The following is a 21,107-nucleotide window of genomic DNA, read 5'->3' as shown; positions in this document are numbered from 1 at the left end:
TTATACGGTATTTACATTGATATATGTTTATGTTATACCATTCCTATATCTCTGGGATGATCTTTTTGACATGTTCTAGATTTAATTTATGAATATTTTATTGACTTTTTTACAGCAAGATCAATGAGGAAAATTGATCTATAATTTTCTATGTTGAATCTTTGTAGTTTGTGGATATTGAGGTGATAATAGCCCCATAAAGTTAATTTGGCAATGTTTCTTCTGTTTCTATTTTATGGAATAATTTGAGGATTATTGCTATTATGTTTTCTTAAAGTGTGGTAGTATTCTATACTAAAACTTTCTAGCCCTGTTTTTGTTGTTGTTTTGGTTTGTTTATTTGTTTGGAAATATTTTAATGATTTTTTCTATTTCCTTAGGGATTATAGGTCTATTTAATTTTTTATCTGATCTTGATTTAAGTGACATTTTGAGAAAATTGTCCACTTATTTTAGATTTTTCAGTTTTGTGGATTATAGGTTTTTGAGTATGACTTAATGCTTCCTTGGATTTCCTTGATGTATGTTGTTATGTACCTCTTTTGTGGTCTAATTTTTTTAATTGGGATTTTTCTCTTTGTCTTTTAGGTAATTTGCATAAGGGTTTGCCTATCTAGTATATTTTATATATAAAAAATTCTGTGTTAGTGATTTGAGCCCTGAGTTTATTTTCTTCTGTCCAATCCTATAGGGTGTGTGTTATGTGTAATATTAAAAAACAAATTAATGCTAATGCTTGCTAGGCTGTCTCAGCCTGTTCTCAGCCCAACACAGCAATGACCACATTTTTCCCCAGGGCTCCAAATCCTCCTCTCCACCCAGTGGCTGTCTGCTGTCAAGTCTGCTCTGCTCCACACTTCAAATTCCTACTGCTAGCTGTGGTACCCTTCTTGTAAACCCATGCCCAGCCACAGTGCCCTTTCCCTTGGTGCCTGAACAGGGATCTGCCCTTAGATCTCAATCGAATCACCTAGTGAAAGAAAACACCACAAAATCTTAGTTTAGAATCAACAGATAACACAATCACTGGGTGCAGAAATTAGCATCCTAATTTCTCCCAACTATTCTAAGTTAGAAATCTCCTCCCCCCCCCCAAAAAAAAATCTTCCAATGACAGATCTGTATCTGCTACTCAAACAGCCTCCTGCCTCCTACATGTTAGCTGCCTTGCTTCCACAGTCCAAAAAGCAAGTTTTCTCTTCCTCTCCACGACCCAGAAGTCCCTCCTTCTCTCTCAGTGATTGGTTTCTTGTCTTTATTAACCCATCAATTAAGGGAAAATTCCACTATAGGTGTGTTTGCTTCTTGAACCTTGAGCCTTGAGGTGTGTTTTTAAATTGCTAATATGAGATTCCTCCATTTTCAAAGAAAGCATTTGGTGCTAGGAACTTCCCTCTTAACACTCCTTTCATTGTGTTTCATAAATTTGGGTATGTTGTTAATTAACTTCCATTGAATTCTAGGAACTTGTCAATGTCTTTCTTCGTTCTGCCTAGACCCTGGAATAGTTTTCTTGGGGGTTGTTCAGTTTCCATGAGTTTGTGCATCTGTTGTGGTTGCCATCCATTTTGATTCCATAGTGGTCTGATTGGATGTAAGGAGTTATTTCAATTTTCTGCTTTCTATTGTCATTGCTTTGTGATTATGTAATCAATTTTTGATAATATTCCCTGTGGTACTGAGGAAAAGATGCCTTACTTTATGTTTGAGTAAAGTGTTCTATAGTTATGTGTTAGGTCTCTTTTATACACAACTTCTGTTAGTTCCTTTATTTCTCTGTGCAGTTTTGTTGGAATGACGTGCCCAATACTGAGAGAATGTTGAAGTGTCTCACTATTAATGTATGACTTTGATTGTATGATTTAATCGTTACTAATGTTCCTTTTAGACATGTGAGGGCCTTTGCATTTCAAACATAGATATTAGGAATTGAAATAGCATCTTGTTTGATTTTTCTTTTGATAAGTATAAAATGTCCTCCCTTTCTTTTGATTAATTTTGGTAAGCTAATTTTTTAAGATACTGGAATAGGTACATGAGCTTTTTTCTTGGGTCCATTTCCTTGGAAAATATCCAACCCTTTACTCTGAGGTAATACCCATCTTTGAAGTTGAGGTATGTTTCTTGTATATAATAGAAGTATGGATCCTGTTTTTGTATCCATTCTATTAGACTGTGTTTTGCATTGGTGAATTGAATCCAATAATACTGAGAGATTAATGACCAATGATTGCTAATTACTATTATTTCTTGGTGATGGGGGTGGTGCTGGTAGTTGTGGTGGTGGTGGTAGTTGTGGTAGTGATGGTGGTGGTGGGGGTGGTGCTGGTAGTTGTGGTAGTGGTGGTGGTGGTGTGTGTGTGTGTATGTGTGTGTGTGTATTGTGTGTGTGTGTGTTAGTGTTTGTGTGTTTTTCCCTCATTTTAGTTTTGCTTGTGTGGGGTTTTAAAATATATGAATATTTAATATTCTACACCCAAATTCAGTGAATGGAAAGTTCTCACTAGAGTTGAACATTGATTGTTTCTAAACACAGATCCTATTTACCATTGTTGATCTAATGGGATGACTTGCTAAAGAAAATTAATGAATTGAGACAGTCAAGACTTTAGAGTGTAACATGCCTAGTAATAGTTTTTTTCCTCTGTTGTACTATTGTATGGATTTACTCAGATTATTCAACTATCCAAAGCCTCAGTGTATCTCTGAATTTTTTTTACTTATTCACTTTACATCCTTCTTACTGTCCCCTCCTGGTCACTACCTGCCACAATCCTTCCCCCTTCCCCCTTCCCCCTTCCCCCTTCCCCCTTCCCCATTACCCCTTCCCCCTTCCCCCTTCCCCCTTCCCCCTTCCCCCTTCCCCCTTCCCCCTTCCCCCTTCCCCCTTCCCCCTTCCCTGTTACCCCTTTCTCCTCCCAGTCCCCTTCTCCTCTGAGCCATTGACACCCCTCCACCACCTTCAACCTTATGTCCACAATAAGGCACATCAAGTCTCTGAAAGGCTAGGTGTTTCCTCTCCCACTAAGAACAGACAAAACAGTCCAGATAGAAAAAGACATCCCATGAACAAGCAACAGCTTTTGGGATAGTCCCAGGTTCAGTTTTTTGAACACGACATGAAAACCAAGCTTCACATCTGCTTCATAGGTCTAGAGAGGCCTAGGTTGAGCCTGCGTATGGTCTTTGGTTGGTGGTTCAGACTATGAGAGCCCCAAGAGTTCAGGTAAGTTGACTCTGCTGGTCTTCCTGTGGAGTTTATATACTCTTTGGGGGTCTGCAATCCTTCCAAATACTCCTACATAAGAGTCGCCAAGCTCCATCCACTTTTGAGTTGTGAGTGTCTATTTTTTCCTACATAGGAGTCTCACAGCTCCATCTACTTTTGAGTTGTGGGTGTATGCATCTGAGTCAGCTGCTAGGTCGAACCTCATAGAGGACAGCCAGGCTTGATCTGTCTACAGGCATAAGAGAGTATCATTAATAATGTCAGGGATTAGTGCTTGCCCATGGGATGGATCTCAAGTGGGCCCAGGTATTGGTTGGCCATTCCCTCAGTATCTGTACCATCCCCATTCTTTGTATTTTTTATAGACAGGATAAATTTGGGGTGGAATATTTTATGGGTGGGTTGGTATCCCTGTTGCTCCTCTGGGGCTCCTGCCTGGCTAAAGGAGATGTCATCTTCAGGCTCCATATCCCTAATGCTGTGAGTCACAGCTAAGGTCACCCCCCATTGATTCTTTGACATCCTTTATCCCTTGGCTTTGTCTCATCTTAGAGATGCTTGCTACCTCTACAATCCCATCTGTTTCAGATTCCCACCATTCTCATGGCCATCTAGCCATCTCTCCCATCCCTCCCAATACCTGATCCTCAAGCCACTATTCCCCTCCCATCCCTCTCCCATTTAGTTCCCTCCCTTCATATGCCTCTTATAAGTATTTTATTCCCCTTTCTAAATGGGATTCACACATCTTTGCTTGTGCCTTTCTTCTTGTTAAACTTCTTGTTTGGCTTCTTTGCATCTGTGTATTGTGGCATGGTATATGTATATTATGACTAATATCTACTTATAAGTGAGTACATACCATAAATATCCTTTTGAGACTGGCTTACCTCATCAGGATGATATTCTCACGTTCCATCCATTTGCCTGCATAATTCGTGTTTTCTTTGTTTTTAATAGCTGAATAGCATTCCATTGTGTAAACGTACCATATTTTCTTTATCCATTCTTCAGTTAAGGAACATCTAAGTTTCCATTTTGGGGCTGTTATGAATAAAGGGGCTATGAATATAATTAAGCAAGTGTCTTTGTGGGATGGTGGAGCATCTTTTGGGTAGACACCCAGGAGTGGTATAGCTTGGTCTTGAGGTAGAACTATTCCTGAGAAACCGCCAAATTTTGTGTGTGTGTGTGTGTGTGTGTGTGTGTGTGTGTGTGTTCTTGTGTATGTGTTTTCTTTATTTTGGTTTTGCTTGTGTGAGTTTTTTTTATTGCCTGCAGTTTTGTGGGCATAGTTAACCATTGTGTGTTGGAGTTATTCTTCTAGTATTTTATGTAGCACTGGATTTACAGAAAGATGATTTTTTTAAAATTTGACTTCTCATGAAATTTCTTATTTTCTCCATTTATGATGATTGAACATTTTTGCCAAGTATATTAGTCTAAACTTACGTCCTTAGTCTCTTAGAGTCTGAAGAACATATTTTCATACCCTCCTAATTTTTACAGTCTACTTTAAGAAGCAGGATGTAATCCCAAAGGTTTCCTCCCTTTATGTGTTGTTACTTGGTCCTTTTCCTTTGCATTTTTTAAATATTCTTTCTGTGTTCTATATGTTTATTGTTTTGATTATTATGCAGCACAGGGAATTCATTTTCTTGCCCTATCTATTTTGTGTTCTGTAAGCTTGTATCTTTACTGTCATATCCTGCTTCAGATTAGGAAACTTTTCTCCTATGATTTGGTTATATATTTTTTCTGCATTTTGGAGCTAGGATTCTACTCCTTCTAGTCCCATTATTCCTAGTCTTTACATAGTGTCCCTGATTTCCTGGAGGTTTTATTTTTTTTATTTAACATTTTCTTTGACCAATGAATCTATGTCTTCTATCTTTCATGCCTGAGTCTCTCTTCTATCACTTGTATTCAGTTGGCGATGCTTGTGTGTATGTATACTTGTTAAATTAACTATATTTTTCCATTTCCAAGATTTCCTCAGTTTGTGTTTTCTTTATTACTTCTATTTCAATGTCCAGGTCTTAAATTGTTTCTTCACATATATGCTTTTGTTTTTGTTTTTTTGGCTTTCTTGGAATTATTTAAGGGGTTTCTTGATTTCCTCCAATGTTTTGCTTTCCTTGATTTCTTCAAGGTTTTTTTTGGGGGGGGGGCTCCTTCTTAAAGACCTCTATCATCTTCACAGAGTTGGTGTTAAGGTGAATTTTTTTGTACTTCAGCTGCATTGAAATATTCGGGTCTTCCTGTGTTGTTGCTATATTGTTCTGTCTGTTGTTCATCATGTTCTTACAATGGTATTTAGGCATCTGGACTTTGGATGATTACACTTTAAGGTGCTGATTTCCAAGTTTGTCTGTAAGGGGGGGGAGAATTGTTCCTTGGTTTCTGTTCCCTATTTAGTCTTCTAGTTGTGACCTGGATTTCAGGCAGCCAGTAAAGAGCCTCTGCCTAGGTTGGGAACTAGATATCTGAATGCTAGTTTGGCATTTGGTGTAGTAGGGGATCTCTTCCTCTGACTAGTATAGCCTGCACCTATTCTTTTTACTGGTGTGGCCAGGATCTGCAGAGGTAAAGTCTTCCTGGGTCTGTAGACAGAGGTCCAGCAGCAGGGCAGGTAATGAAGAGGGAAGAGGGCACTGAAATGGAAACCAAGTCTAGGGAGCAGGGCATTTCTGCTAGAAACAGGTCGGTCCCCTGTTTTTTTTTTTTTTTTTTTTGGTTTTTGTTTTTGTTTTTTTTTTTGTTTGTTTTTAATGAATTGGCCTGCACCTAAGCAAGGGGAGTACAAATTTAATCTTTAATTGAATGTCAAGTCAGCAAAAATATTTTCCCATTTCTGTAGGCTTCACCTTTTTCCAATTGAAAATTTTCTTTGCCTAACATAAGCTTTTCTGTTTCATGAGGTCCCATTTAAGAATTGTTTATCTTAGTGCCTGCATAAATCCATCTCCTGTGCCAGTGAATTCAATGCTATTCTTCAGTTTCTCTTCTGTTAGTGTCAGTATATCTGATTTTAGGTTGAGGTCTTTTATCCACTTTGCTTTAAGTTGTGTGTATGGTGAGTAAAATATGGAACGATTTGCATTCTTTTACATACAGGTATCCTCTTTGACCAGTACCACGTGTTGAAGATGGTATGTTTTTTGCTAGTGTGTATATTTTTACACACTTTCTTTATCAAAAAATCAAATATATGTGTGTATTTATGTCTGTGTTCTCAGTTTCAGTCCATTGATTAGTGTGTGTCTTTTAATGCCAATAACATGAATTTTATTACTCTAACTCTATAGTAGATCTTGAAATCAGGTACAATAAGCCCTTCATCATTTCTTTAATTATTCAAGATTTTGTTATGTATTTTGTGTTTTTTCTCTCTCTGTGTGTGATTTTCTTTTTTTTTAAATTAATTTATTTTTACACTCCAGATTGTATTCCCCCCTTGGTCCATCCCCCAATGGTTCCACATCCCATACCTCCTCCCCACCTCCTTCCACACCCCTCACTCCTGTCTCCACAAGGATGTCCCCACTCCACCCACCCCACCAGACTTCTAAACTTCCTGGGGTCTCCAACCTCTTGAGAATTAGGTACATCTTCTCTGATTGAACCCAGACCCAGAAGTCCTCTGCTATATATGTGTTGGAGGCCTCATCTCAGCTAGTGTATGCTGCCTGGTTGCTGATCCACTGTCTAAGAGATCTCAGGGGTCCAGGTTAACAAAGACTGCTGGTTCTTCTACAGGATTGCCCTCCTCCTTAGCTTCTTCCAGCTTTTCCCTAATTCAACCAGAGGGGTCAACAGCTTCTGTTCATTGGTTGGGTGCACATATCTGCATCTGACTCTTTCAGCTACTTGTTGGGTCTTTTGGAGAGCAGTCATGGTAGGTCTCTTTTTGTTAACGCCCTATAGCTTCAGTGATGGTATCAGGTCTTAGGGCCTCCTCTTGAGCTCCAGCACACTTTGGACCTGTCACTGACTTTCTTTTCCTCAGGCTCTTCTCCATTTCCACCTCTGCATTTCTTTCAGACAGCAAGAATTATGAGTCAGAGCTTTGGCTGCAGGATAGCAAACTCATCCTTCACTTGTTGCCCTGTCTTTCTGCTGGAGGTGGATTAAATAAGTTCCCTCTCCTCACTGTAGGGCATTTCATCTAGGGTTCCCCCCTTTTGAGTCCTGAGAGTCTCACACATCCCAAGTCTCTGGTACATTCTAGAGACACATCCCAACCTCCTTGCTCCTGAGGTCACCTGTTTCCATTCTTTCTGCTGGCCCTCAGGGCTTCAGTTCTTTTCCCACACCCAATACCAGAACATGTTCTCCTGTTCCACCAACCCCATTCCATTCCCCTCCCTTTTATTCCCCCTCCTTCCCCCTTTGTGGTTGCTTTCTTCTCCCTCCCAAGTAGAATCAAGGCATTCTCACTTGGGCCCTTCAGTTTCTCGACCTTTATGAGTTATATATCTTGGCTATTCTGTATTTTTTCTAATATCCACTTATTAGTGAGACAATGCTGTGCATGTTGTTTTGGGTCTGAGTTAACTCACTCAGGATGATATTTTCTAGTTCCATTCATTTGCCTGCAAAACTCAGGATGTCCTCATTCTGAATAGCTTAGTAGTATCTCATTGTGTAAATTAACCACATTTTCTGTATCCATTCTTCTGTTGTGGGACATCTGGGTTGTTTCCAACTTCTGGCTATCACAAATGAGGCCACCATGAACATAATATGGAACATGTGACCCTGTGGAATGGTGGGGCATCTTTGGGATTTATTTCCAAGAGTGATATTTCTGGATCTTTAGGTAGATCTATTTCCAATTTTCCAAGGAAACTCCAAATTGATTTCCAGAGTAATTGTACCAGTTTGCAGTCCTCCCAGCAATGGGTGAGTGTTCCTCCTTTTCACATCCTTGCCAACATGAGGTTTTGATCTTAGTCATTCTGACTGGTGTAAAGTGGAGTCTTGGGGTCATTTTATTTGCATTTTTCTGATCACTAAAGACTTCAAACATTTCTTTAGGTGCTTCTCAGCCATTTAAGACTCCTCTATTGTGAATTCTTGGTTTAATTCTATACCCCATTTTTTGATTGGGTTTTTTTTTGGGGGGGGTATGCTTCTTGAGTTCTTTATATATTTTGGATACTATGTGGGGTTAGTGAAGATTTTTTCCCCAATCTGTTGGATGCCAATTTGCCTTATTGACTATATCCATTGCCTTACTTAAGCTTTCCAGTTTCATGAAGTCCCATTTATCCCTTCTTGATCTTAGAGTGTGAAGCATTGGAGTTCTATGTAGGAAATTTCTGTCTGTGTCAATGAGGTCAAGGTACTTTCCCACATTCCCCTCTATTAGATTCAGTGTATCTGGTTTTATGTTGAGGCTCTTGATTCACTTGAGCTTTGTGCATAGTGACAAATATGGGTCTCTTTTCATTTTTCTACATACAGACATCCAGTTAGACCAGCACCATTTATTGAAGATGCTTTTTTTCCCTCCATTATATATTATTGGCTTCTTTGTCAAAGATTAAGAGTGCATTAAGTGTGTGTTTTTATTTCTGGGTCTTTTATTTTACTCCATTGATCAACCTATTTTTCTTTAAACCAATACCATGCAGTTTTTATCACTATTGCTCTGTAATAGAGCTTGAGGTCAGGGATAGTGACTTCTCCAGCCATTCTCTTATTGTTAAGAATTGTTTTAGCCTCTGCTCCCAGACCCGGTGAGAGAGAGACCCAACCGCCTGGTCAGGTGGGCACTCCTGAGGATGCAGAGCGGAAGAGACCACCAACACTGCTCACCCCTGCCCACATCCCTGGCCCAAGAGGAAACTGTATAAGGCCTCTGGGCTCCCGTGGGGGAGGGCCCAGGAGCGGCAGGACCCCTGCCACAGACACCGCCGGACCCTGAAGGAAACAGACCGGATAAACAGTTCTCTGCACCCAAATCCCGTGGGAGGGAGAGCTAAACCTTCAGAGAGGCAGACAGGCCTGGGAAACCAGAAGAGACTGCTCCCTGCACACACATCTCGGACGCCAGAGGAAAAAGCCAAAGACCATCTGGAACCCTGGTGCACTGAAGCTCCCGGAAGGGGCGGCACAGGTCTTCCTGGTTGCTACCGCTGCAGAGAGCCCCTGGGCAGCACCCCACGAGCGAACTTGAGCCTCGAGACCACAGGTAAGACCAAACTTTCTGCTGCAAGAAAGCTGCCTGGTGAGCTTGGGACACACGGAAGCAGAATTTCTCTAGAACCGGGCACGTTCTGTGTTTACCGGAAGTCCCACACCCGCGGATCCCGGCCCGCAGCAGCTCTCTGCTCCCAGACCCGGTGAGAGAGAGACCCAACCGCCTGGTCAGGTGGGCACTCCTGAGGCTGCAGAGCGGAAGAGACCACCAACACTGCTCACCCCTGCCCACATCCCTGGCCCAAGAGGAAACTGTATAAGGCCTCTGGGCTCCCGTGGGGGAGGGCCCAGGAGCGGCAGGACCCCTGTGCCTAAGACACCACCAGAACCAGAAGGAAACAGACCGGATAAACAGTTCTCTGCACCCAAATCCCGTGGGAGGGAGAGCTGAACCTTCAGAGAGGCAGACAAGCCTGGGAAACCAGAAGAGACTGCTCTCTACACACACATCTCGGACGCCAGAGGAAAAAGCCAAAGACCATCTGGAACCCTGGTGCACTGAAGCTCCCGGAAACGGCGGCACAGGTCTTCCTGGTTGCTGCCGCTGCAGAGAGCCCCTGGACAGCACCCCACGAGCAAACCTGAGCCTCGGGACCACAGGTAAGGCCAAATTTTCTGCTGCAAGAAAGCTGCCTGGTGAACTCAAGACACAGGCCCACAGGAACAGCTGAAGACCTGTAGAGAGGAAAAACTACACGCCCGAAAGCAGAACACTCTGTCCCCATAACTGACTGAAAGAGAGGAAAGCAGGTCTACAGCACTCCTGACACACAGGCTTATAGGACAGTCTAGCCACTGTCAGAAATAGCAGAACAAAGTAACACTAGAGATAATCTGATGGCGAGAGGCAAGCGCAGGAACCCAAGCAACAGAAACCAAGACTACATGCCATCATCGGAGCCCAATTCTCCCACCAAAACAAACATGGAATATTCAAACACACCAGAAAAGCAAGATCTAGTTTCAAAATCATATTTGATCATGATGCTGGAGGACTTCAGGAAAGACCTGAACACACTTAGGGAAGCACAGGAAAACATTAATAAACAAGTAAAAGCCTACAGAGAGGAATCGCAAAAATCCCTGAAAGAATTCCAGGAAAACACAATCAAACAGTTGAAGGAATTAAAAATGGAAATAGAAGCAATCAAGAAAGAACACATGGAAACAACCCTGGATATAGAAAACCAAAAGAAGAGACAAGGAGCTGTAGATACAAGCTTCACCAACAGAATACAAGAGATGGAAGAGAGAATCTCGGGAGCAGAAGATTCCATAGAAATCATTGACTCAACTGTCAAAGATAATGTAAAGCGGAAAAAGCTACTGGTCCAAAACATACAGGAAATCCAGGACTCAATGAGAAGATCAAACCTAAGGATAATAGGTATAGAAGAGAGTGAAGACTCCCAGCTCAAAGGACCAGTAAATATCTTCAACAAAATCATAGAAGAAAACTTCCCTAACCTAAAAAAAGAGATACCCATAGGCATACAAGAAGCCTACAGAACTCCAAATAGATTGGACCAGAAAAGAAACACCTCCCGTCACATAATTGTCAAAACACCAAACGCACAAAATAAAGAAAGAATATTAAAAGCAGTAAGGGAAAAAGGTCAAGTAACATATAAAGGCAGACCTATCAGAATCACACCAGACTTTTCGCCAGAAACTATGAAGGCCAGAAGATCCTGGACAGATGTCATACAGACCCTAAGAGAACACAAATGCCAGCCCAGGTTACTGTATCCTGCAAAACTCTCAATTAACATAGATGGAGAAACCAAGATATTCCATGACAAAACCAAATTTACACAATATCTTTCTACAAGTCCAGCACTACAAAGGATAATAAAGGGTAAAGCCCAACATAAGGAGGCAAGCTATACCCTAGAAGCAAGAAACTAATCATCTTGGCAACAAAACAAAGAGAATGAAATCACACAAACATAACCTCACTTCCAAATATGAATATAAGGGGAAGCAATAATCACTATTCCTTAATATCTCTCAATATCAATGGCCTCAACTCCCCAATAAAAAGACATAGATTAACAAACTGGATACGCAACGAGGACCCTGCATTCTGCTGCCTACAGGAAACACACCTCAGAGACAAAGACAGACATTACCTCAGAGTGAAAGGCTGGAAAACAATTTTCCAAGCAAATGGTCAGAAGAAGCAAGCTGGAGTAGCCATTCTAATATCAAATTTAATCAATTTTCAACTAAAAGTCATCAAAAAAGATAAGGAAGGACACTTCATATTCATCAAAGGAAAAATCCACCAAGATGAACTCTCAATCCTAAATATCTATGCCCCAAATACAAGGGCACCTACATATGTAAAAGAAACCTTACTAAAGCTCAAAACACACATTGCACCTCACACAATAATAGTGGGAGATTTCAACACCCCACTCTCATCAATGGACAGATCATGGAAACAGAAATTAAACAGTGATGTAGACAGACTAAGAGAAGTCATGAGCCAAATGGACTTAACGGATATTTATAGAACATTCTATCCTAAAGCAAAAGGATATACCTTCTTCTCAGCTCCTCATGGTACTTTCTCCAAAATTGACCATATAATTGGTCAAAAAACGGGCCTCAACAGGTACAGAAAGATAGAAATAATCCCATGCGTGCTATCGGACCACCACGGCCTAAAACTGGTCTTCAATAACAATAAGGGAAGAATGCCCACATATAGGTGGAAATTGAACAATGCTCTACTCAATGATAACCTGGTCAAGGAAGAAATAAAGAAAGAAATTAAAAACTTTTTAGAATTTAATGAAAATGAAGATACAACATACTCAAACTTATGGGACACAATGAAAGCTGTGCTAAGAGGAAAACTCATAGCGCTGAGTGCCTGCAGAAAGAAACAGGAAAGAGCATATGTCAGCAGCTTGACAGCACACCTAAAAGCTCTAGAACAAAAAGAAGCAAATACACCCAGGAGGAGTAGAAGGCAGGAAATAATCAAACTCAGAGCTGAAATCAACCAAGTAGAAACAAAAAGGACCATAGAAAGAATCAACAGAACCAAAAGTTGGTTCTTTGAGAAAATCAACAAGATAGATAAACCCTTAGCCAGAATAACGAGAGGACACCGAGAGTGTGTCCAAATTAACAAAATCAGAAATGAAAAGGGAGACATAACTACAGATTCGGAGGAAATTCAAAAAATCATCAGATCTTACTATAAAAACCTATATTCAACAAAATTTGAAAATCTTCAGGAAATGGACAATTTCCTAGACAGATACCAGGTATCGAAGTTAAATCAGGAACAGATAAACCAGTTAAACAACCCCATAACTCCTAAGGAAATAGAAGCAGTCATTAAAGGTCTCCCAACCAAAAAGAGCCCAGGTCCAGACGGGTTTAGTGCAGAATTCTATCAAACCTTCATAGAAGACCTCATACCAATATTATCCAAACTATTCCACAAAATTGAAACAGATGGAGCCCTACCGAATTCCTTCTATGAAGCCACAATTACTCTTATACCTAAACCACACAAAGACACAACAAAGAAAGAGAACTTCAGACCAATTTCCCTTATGAATATTGACGCAAAAATACTCAATAAAATTCTGGCAAACCGAATTCAAGAGCACATCAAAACAATCATCCACCATGATCAAGTAGGCTTCATCCCAGGCATGCAGGGATGGTTTAATATACGGAAAACCATCAACGTGATCCATTATATAAACAAACTGAAAGAACAGAACCACATGATCATTTCATTAGATGCTGAGAAAGCATTTGACAAAATTCAACACCCCTTCATGATAAAAGTCCTGGAAAGAATAGGAATTCAAGGCCCATACCTAAACATAGTAAAAGCCATATACAGCAAACCAGTTGCTAACATTAAACTAAATGGAGAGAAACTTGAAGCAATCCCACTAAAATCAGGGACTAGACAAGGCTGCCCACTCTCTCCCTACTTATTCAATATAGTTCTTGAAGTTCTAGCCAGAGCAATCAGACAACAAAAGGAGATCAAAGGGATACAGATCAGAAAAGAAGAGGTCAAAATATCACTATTTGCAGATGACATGATAGTATATTTAAGTGATCCCAAAAGTTCCACCAGAGAACTACTAAAGCTGATAAACAACTTCAGCAAAGTGGCTGGGTATAAAATTAACTCAAATAAATCAGTTGCCTTCCTCTATACAAAAGAGAAACAAGCCGAGAAAGAAATTAGGGAAACGACACCCTTCATAATAGACCCAAATAATATAAAGTACCTCGGTGTGACTTTAACCAAGCAAGTAAAAGATCTGTACAATAAGAACTTCAAGACACTGAGGAAAGAAATTGAAGAAGACCTCAGAAGATGGAAAGATCTCCCATGCTCATGGATTGGCAGGATTAATATGGTAAAAATGGCCATTTTACCAAAAGCAATCTACAGATTCAATGCAATCCCCATCAAAATACCAATCCAATTCTTCAAAGAGTTAGACAGAACAATTTGCAAATTCATCTGGAATAACAAAAAACCTAGGATAGCTAAAGCTATCCTCAACAATAAAAGGACTTCAGGGGGAATCACTATCCCTGAACTCAAGCAGTATTACAGAGCAATAGTGATAAAAACTGCATGGTATTGGTACAGAGACAGACAGATAGACCAATGGAATAGAATTGAAGACCCAGAAATGAACCCACACACCTATGGTCACTTGATTTTTGACAAAGGAGCCAAAACCATCCAATGGAAAAAAGATAGCATTTTCAGCAAATGGTGCTGGTTCAACTGGAGGGCAACATGTAGAAGAATGCAGATCGATCCATCCTTATCACCCTGTACAAAGCTTAAGTCCAAGTGGATCAAGGACCTCCACATCAAACCAGACACACTCAAACTAATAGAAGAAAAACTAGGGAAGCATCTGGAACACATGGGCACTGGAAAAAATTTCCTGAACAAAACACCAATGGCTTATGCTCTAAGATCAAGAATCGACAAATGGGATCTCATAAAACTGCAAAGCTTCTGTAAGGCAAAGGACACTGTGGTTAGGACAAAACGGCAACCAACAGATTGGGAAAAGATCTTTACCAATCCTACAACAGATAGAGGCCTTATTTCCAAAATATACAAAGAACTCAAGAAGTTAGACCGCAGGGAAACAAATAACCCTATTAAAAAATGGGGTTCAGAGCTAAACAAAGAATTCACAGCTGAGGAATGCCGAATGGCTGAGAAACACCTAAAGAAATGTTCAACATCTTTAGTCATAAGGGAAATGCAAATCAAAACAACCCTGAGATTTCACCTCACACCAGTGCGATTGGCTAAGATCAAAAACTCAGGTGACAGCAGATGCTGGCGAGGATGTGGAGAAAGAGGAACACTCCTCCATTGTTGGTGGGATTGCAGACTGGTAAAGCCATTCTGGAAATCAGTCTGGAGGTTCCTCAGAAAATTGGACATTGAACTGCCTGAGGATCCAGCTATACCTCTCTTGGGCATATACCCAAAAGATGCCTCAACATATAAAAGAGACACGTGCTCCACTATGTTCATCGCAGCCTTATTTATAATAGCCAGAAGCTGGAAAGAACCCAGATGCCCTTCAACAGAGGAATGGATACAGAAAATGTGGTACATCTACACAATGGAATGTTACTCAGCTATCAAAAACAACGAGTTTATGAAATTCGTAGGCAAATGGTTGGAACTGGAAAATATCATCCTGAGTGAGCTAACCCAATCACAGAAAGACATACATGGTATGCACTCATTGATAAGTGGCTATTAGCCCAAATGCTTGAATTACCCTAAATCTCTAGAACAAACGAAACTCAAGACGGATGATCAAAATGTGAATGCTTCACTCCTTCTTTAAATGAGGAAAAAGAATACCCTTGGCAGGGAAGGGAGAGGCAAAGATTAAAACAGAGACTGAAGGAACACCCATTCAGAGCCTGCCCCACATGTGGCCCATACATATACAGCCACCCAATTAGACAAGATGGATGAAGCAAAGAAGTGCAGACCGACAGGAGCCGGATGTAGATCGCTCCTGAGAGACACAGCCAGAATACAGCAAATATAGAGGCGAATGCCAGCAGCAAACCACTGAACTGAGAATAGGTCCCCTATTGAAGGAATCAGAGAAAGAACTGGAAGAGCTTGAAGGGGCTCGAGACCCCAAAAGTACAACAATGCCAAGCAACCAGAGCTTCCAGGGACTAAGCCACTACCTAAAGACTATACATGGACTGACCCTGGACTCTGACCCCATAGGTAGCAATGAATATCCTAGTAAGAGCACCAGTGGAAGGGGAAGCCCTGGGTCCTGCTAAGACTGAACCCCCAGTGAACTAGTCTATGGGGGGAGGGCGGCAATGGGGGGAGGGTTGGGAGGGGAACACCCATAAGGAAGGGGAGGGGGGAGGGGGATGTTTGCCCGGAAACCGGGAAAGGGAATAACACTCGAAATGTATATAAGAAATACTCAAGTTAATAAAAAAAAAAAAAAAAAAAAAAAGAATTGTTTTAGCTATTCTGTTGTTTTTTGTTTTGCTTTGGTTTTGCCTTTCCTGATGAATTTGAGAATTGCTGTTTCTATGTCTTTGAAGAATTATTTTGGAATTTTGATGGCGATTACATTGAATCTGTAGATCGCCTTTGGTGGGATGGCCATTTTTACTATGTTAATTCTGCCAATCCATGAACATGAGAGATCTCTCCATTTTCTGAAATCTTCTTTAATTTTTTTCTTGAGAGATGTGAAGTTCTTATCATAAAGGTCTTTCACTCGTTTGGTTAGACTTTCCCCAAGATATTTTATATTATCCATGGCTACTATGAAGGGAATTGTTTCCCTAATTTCTTTCTCAGCCTGTTTATCATTTGTATAAGGAAGGCTACTGCTTTATTTGAGTTAATTTTGAATCTGGCTACTTTGCTGAAGTTGTTTTTCAGCTGGAGAAGTTCTCTAGAATCATTTTTGGGATCACTTATGTATACTATCATATAATCTGCAAATAGTGATACCTTTAATTCTTCTTTGCCAATTTGTAATACCTTGATCCCTTTTGTTGTCTTAATGTTCTAGCTAGCACTTCGAATGCTATATCGAATAGATATGGGGAGAGTGGGCATTCTTGTCCTGCTCCGATTTTAGTGAGATTGCTTCATGTTTCTTTGCATTTAGTTTTATGTTGGCTACTGGTTTGCAGTAAATTGCTTTTATTATGTTTAGTTACGGGCCTTGAATTCATGATCTCTCCAATACTTTTAACATGAATGGGTATTGGATTTTGTCAAATGCTTTTTCTACATCTAAGGAGATGATCCTGTGATTTTTTTCCTTTGAGTTTGTTTATGTGGTGGATTACATTAATGGATTTTCAGATATTGAACCATCTTTGTATCCCTTGGATGAAACCTACTTACTTGATCATGGTGAATGATGGTTTTGATGTGTTCTGGGATTTGACTTGAAAGAACTTTATTGAGTATTTTTGCATTGATATTCATAAGTGAGATTGGTCTGAAGTTCTCTTTTTTGCTAGGGTCCTTGTGTGGTTTAGGTATCAGAGTAATTGTGGCTTCATAGAATGAATTAGGTACTGTTCCTTCTGTTTCTATTTTATGGAATAGTTTGACAAATACTGGTATTAGGTCTCCTTTGAAGGTCTGGTACAATTCTGAACTAAATCTCTCTGGCCCTGGGCTTGTTTTGTTAGGAAGTTTTTAATGAATTCTTCTATTTCCTTATGGGATATGGGCCTGTTTAGAAAGTTTACCTGCTCTTGATTTAACTTTGGTATGTGGTATCTGTTTAGAAAACCATCCATTCCATCTAGATTTTCCAGTTTTGTTGACTATAGGCTTTTGTAGTTTCTTATGTCACCCTTTTCATTTCTGATTTCGTGAACTTGCATACTGCCTCTGGGCACTTTACAAAGTTTGGCTAGGGGTTTATCTATCTTGTTGGTTCTCTCAAAGAATCAGCTTTTGGTTTTGTTGATCCTTGTATTGTTCTCTTTGTTTCTATTTAGTTGATTTCAGCTTTGTGTTTGACTATTTCCTACCTTCTACTCCTTTTGGGTGAGTTTTTTTCTTTTTGTTCTAGAGCTCTCCTCTTAGCACTGTTTTCATTGTGTACCATAGGTTTGGTTATGATATGTCAAATTTTTCATTAAATTCCAGGAAGTCTTTAATTTCTTTATTTCATTCTTGACCAAATTATCATTGAGGAGAGAGTTGTTCACATTCCACATGTATATGGGCTTTCTGTTGCTTTTGCTGTTATTAAGACAAGCATTAGGCCATGGTGCTCTGATAGGATGCATGGGATTATTTCAGTCTTCTTGTATAGGTTGAGGGTTGTTTTGTGACCGATTAATTATATGGTCTATTTTGGAGAAGGTACCATGAAGTGCTGAAAAGAAGGTGTATTCTTTTGTTTTAGGGTGAAATGTTCTGTAGATATCTGTTAAATTCATTTGGTTCATAACCTCTATTAGTTTCACTGTATTTCTGTTTAGTTTCTATTTCAATGACCTGTTCACTGGAGAGAGGGGGAGGTGTTGAAGTCTTCCACTATTACTGGGTTTTGTTACTATACCTTATTTGTTGACATAGAAGCAGCATTACTCTAGGAGGAAGAGGCAAAGGCCATCTTTTTCAGCTGTAAGAAGATCTAATCCCCTTCTGTTTTTGGAATACCATTGCAGTCAGGGATTCAATTTGTCTGTGAAGGGTGAGTATGTTTTGGGCCACCTGTTGCAGTTCCTAGATGCACTGGGAAGAAAATGAATGATACAGCATCCAGGAAGTGGTCAGTCCTGGTGTCCATTTAACAACACCTGATAGCCAGGAGGACCAATATTTAAACTGCTCTTTTATTATATCAGGCATCTATTGAGTCCAGGACCAGAAAATGGTAGGGGCTCTTCTCCCTGTGTCACCTCCAACTTTGAGAAGAGAAATACTAGCATGCAACCAACTAGCATGTAGGCAGTAGTAGACTTGAGTACCATAAGAATTTAGGTGTTATGGACTGTTGGGCACTGGGGATAAGGTGGGGTTTCAAGAATTAAAGTTTGCTGCAGTCTAGGGGATTTAATGTTCCTACAAAATATATCTTGAATGCCTTGAAGAAGTTTGCTATGCCAAAGAGGGAAATATTAAAATGTTAAGGAGTCAGGGCAACACCAGGATAAGGGGAGTTGGTGAATGGTAAGGTAAGGTCATTTGGCAGGGTTACAGGAGAAACCTTAAGTACCAGTTTTGAGCTAGTCTCAGGAGGAACAAACTGCCAGAAATCCCCAAAGTGGTAAGATCATGTGACATTAAGGAGCTAGTAGGACAAGATCAGAGTGAAAAGCAGGAGTCAAAATGACAGATTTATATTATTTAGGAGAAAGGGTATTAAAAAGGTAAAAACTTTGACAGAATGTATAATGATGTCTTCTACTTCCCCTATCTCTAAGAGTTGGATATATTCTCTGGATATTGGTCATGGTTACTGGGTGTTGAAGAAACAATACAGTTTACCAGCAATACCTATTTCCCACTTAGGATATTGCATGGATCCAGGATATAGAAGTAGAGGCTTCTCCTTGTCAATAGAGGATGCACATGTGTTAAGTGGTATTTCGAAGACCACTGTGGGAAGCCTCCATATCTGCCTACCTATTGTTTACAACAATTATTTGTCTGGTCATAGAGGACAAAGACAGAAAAGTGATTAAATGAAGGAAGAGGGCATGGATATCAGGATGATCAGAATTCTAATTTTTCTATAGAACAATTTCCCAGCCTTATTTGGAAGGACTGTTTGTTGTAAGTTAGGGTTTCTCAAACCTCAAATCTCTATATGTAACAGTTACCCTAGACAGATGCAAACAAGAGTGAAAAGCAGAAAAATCTGTGGCCAATCTGGTGGAGTCGAGAGTAGCTGCTAAAGTGAAGCCTCATTCTTCTGGAACTGGTGAAAAGTTGGGTGATCTTCATGTCCTCTGAAACATGAAGGAGCAGAGAAATTATCTTGACTTAGAAAGAAATCATGTGGGGAGAGCACATAGACTGAGGAGAGCCAGAAGCAACTTTACCCAATTAGGGTGACGTTCTTGTGACAATTTGGAAAGTATGTTTTTTAAGAAGCAGTTAATTTGTTCTGCCTTTACTGAGGACTGGGAATGGTATGGGATATGGAAATGTCAAGGAATGTTGAGGGCTTTAGATAAATTTTAGGAAATATGAGAAGTGAATGCAGAGACCTCCAAATACCTACTACCACAGGAACATTCAGGGACCAAAGCCATATAGATGACTTAAGGCCCTTGAAACAACACAACAAAAGCCAGAGCAATATACCTTTAGAGCCCAACTACTCTACTATGGAAAGCCCTGGATATCCTAACACAACCAAAACCCAAGAAAATTACCTTAAATCAAATTTTAATTAAAATATGTAACATAGACATTAAGATAGCCTTTGTTACAATATGGATACACACACACACACACACACTCACACACACTGACACCACCTACATCAAAATAACAAGAAATAACAATGGTCATTAATATTTCTCAACATCAATGGACTCAAGTCCCCCAATAAAAAGACACAGGCTAACAATGGACGCAAAAACAAGATCCATCATTCTTTTGCATTCAAGAAACACACCTCAGCAGTAATCATCGACAATGCCTCCGGAAAGGGGGCTGGAAAAAAGTTTTCCAAGCAAACAAACCGAAGAAGCAAGTAAGCCATTCTAATACCTAATAAAATAGACTTTCAACCAAATTAGAGACAGGGATGGGCACCTTATACTCAATACAGGAAAAGCATACAAATGTGATATCTCAATTCTGAACATTTATGCCCCAAATGCAAGGGAACCCACGTTAGTAAAAGAAACATTGCTAGAGGGTTGGGGATTTAGCTCAGCGGTAGAGTGCTTGCCTAGCAAGGGCAAGGCCCTGGGTTCAGTCCCCAGCTCCGAAAAAAAAAAAAAGAAACATTGCTAAAGCTTAAATCACACATCAAACCCCATGCAATTAATAATGGGAGACTTCAGCACCCCACTCTCGCCAATTGACAGGTCATCTAGACAAAAACTAAATAATGCAGCTAACAGTCATTATTAATCAAATGGACCTAACAGACATCTACAGAATATTTCACCTAAACACACAAAAAATATACTTTCTAAATACATACCTCATGGATCCTTCTCCAAAATTGACCATGTAGTTGGTCACAAAGCAAGCTTCAACAGATACAAGAAAATTGAAATAACACCTTGTATCTTATCAGACTACCATTGATTAACACTGGACTTCAACAAAAATAGAAACATCAGAAAGCCTACACTCATGGAAATTAAACAGCTCTCCTCAATAAGCAGAGGAAGGAATAAGTAAAAAACGACTTTATGGAGTTCAGTGAAAGTGAAGGAATAACATACCCAGATTTATGGAACACAGTGAAAGCAGTGCAAAAGGAAACTTCACAGCACGGAGTGCTTCCATAAAGAGATTAGAAACTTTTCATACCAGCAATTTAAATGTAGACCTGAAAGCTCTAGAAAAAAAATCGATTATACCAAAGAGGACTAAGAGGCAGGAAAAAAATCAAACTTGGGGCTGAAATCATTCAGATAGAAATAA

Source organism: Rattus norvegicus, chromosome 1, assembly GCF_036323735.1.
Source record: "Rattus norvegicus strain BN/NHsdMcwi chromosome 1, GRCr8, whole genome shotgun sequence".
Lineage (NCBI taxonomy): Eukaryota > Metazoa > Chordata > Mammalia > Rodentia > Muridae > Rattus > Rattus norvegicus.
Note: the sequence above shows the minus strand (reverse complement) of the source record.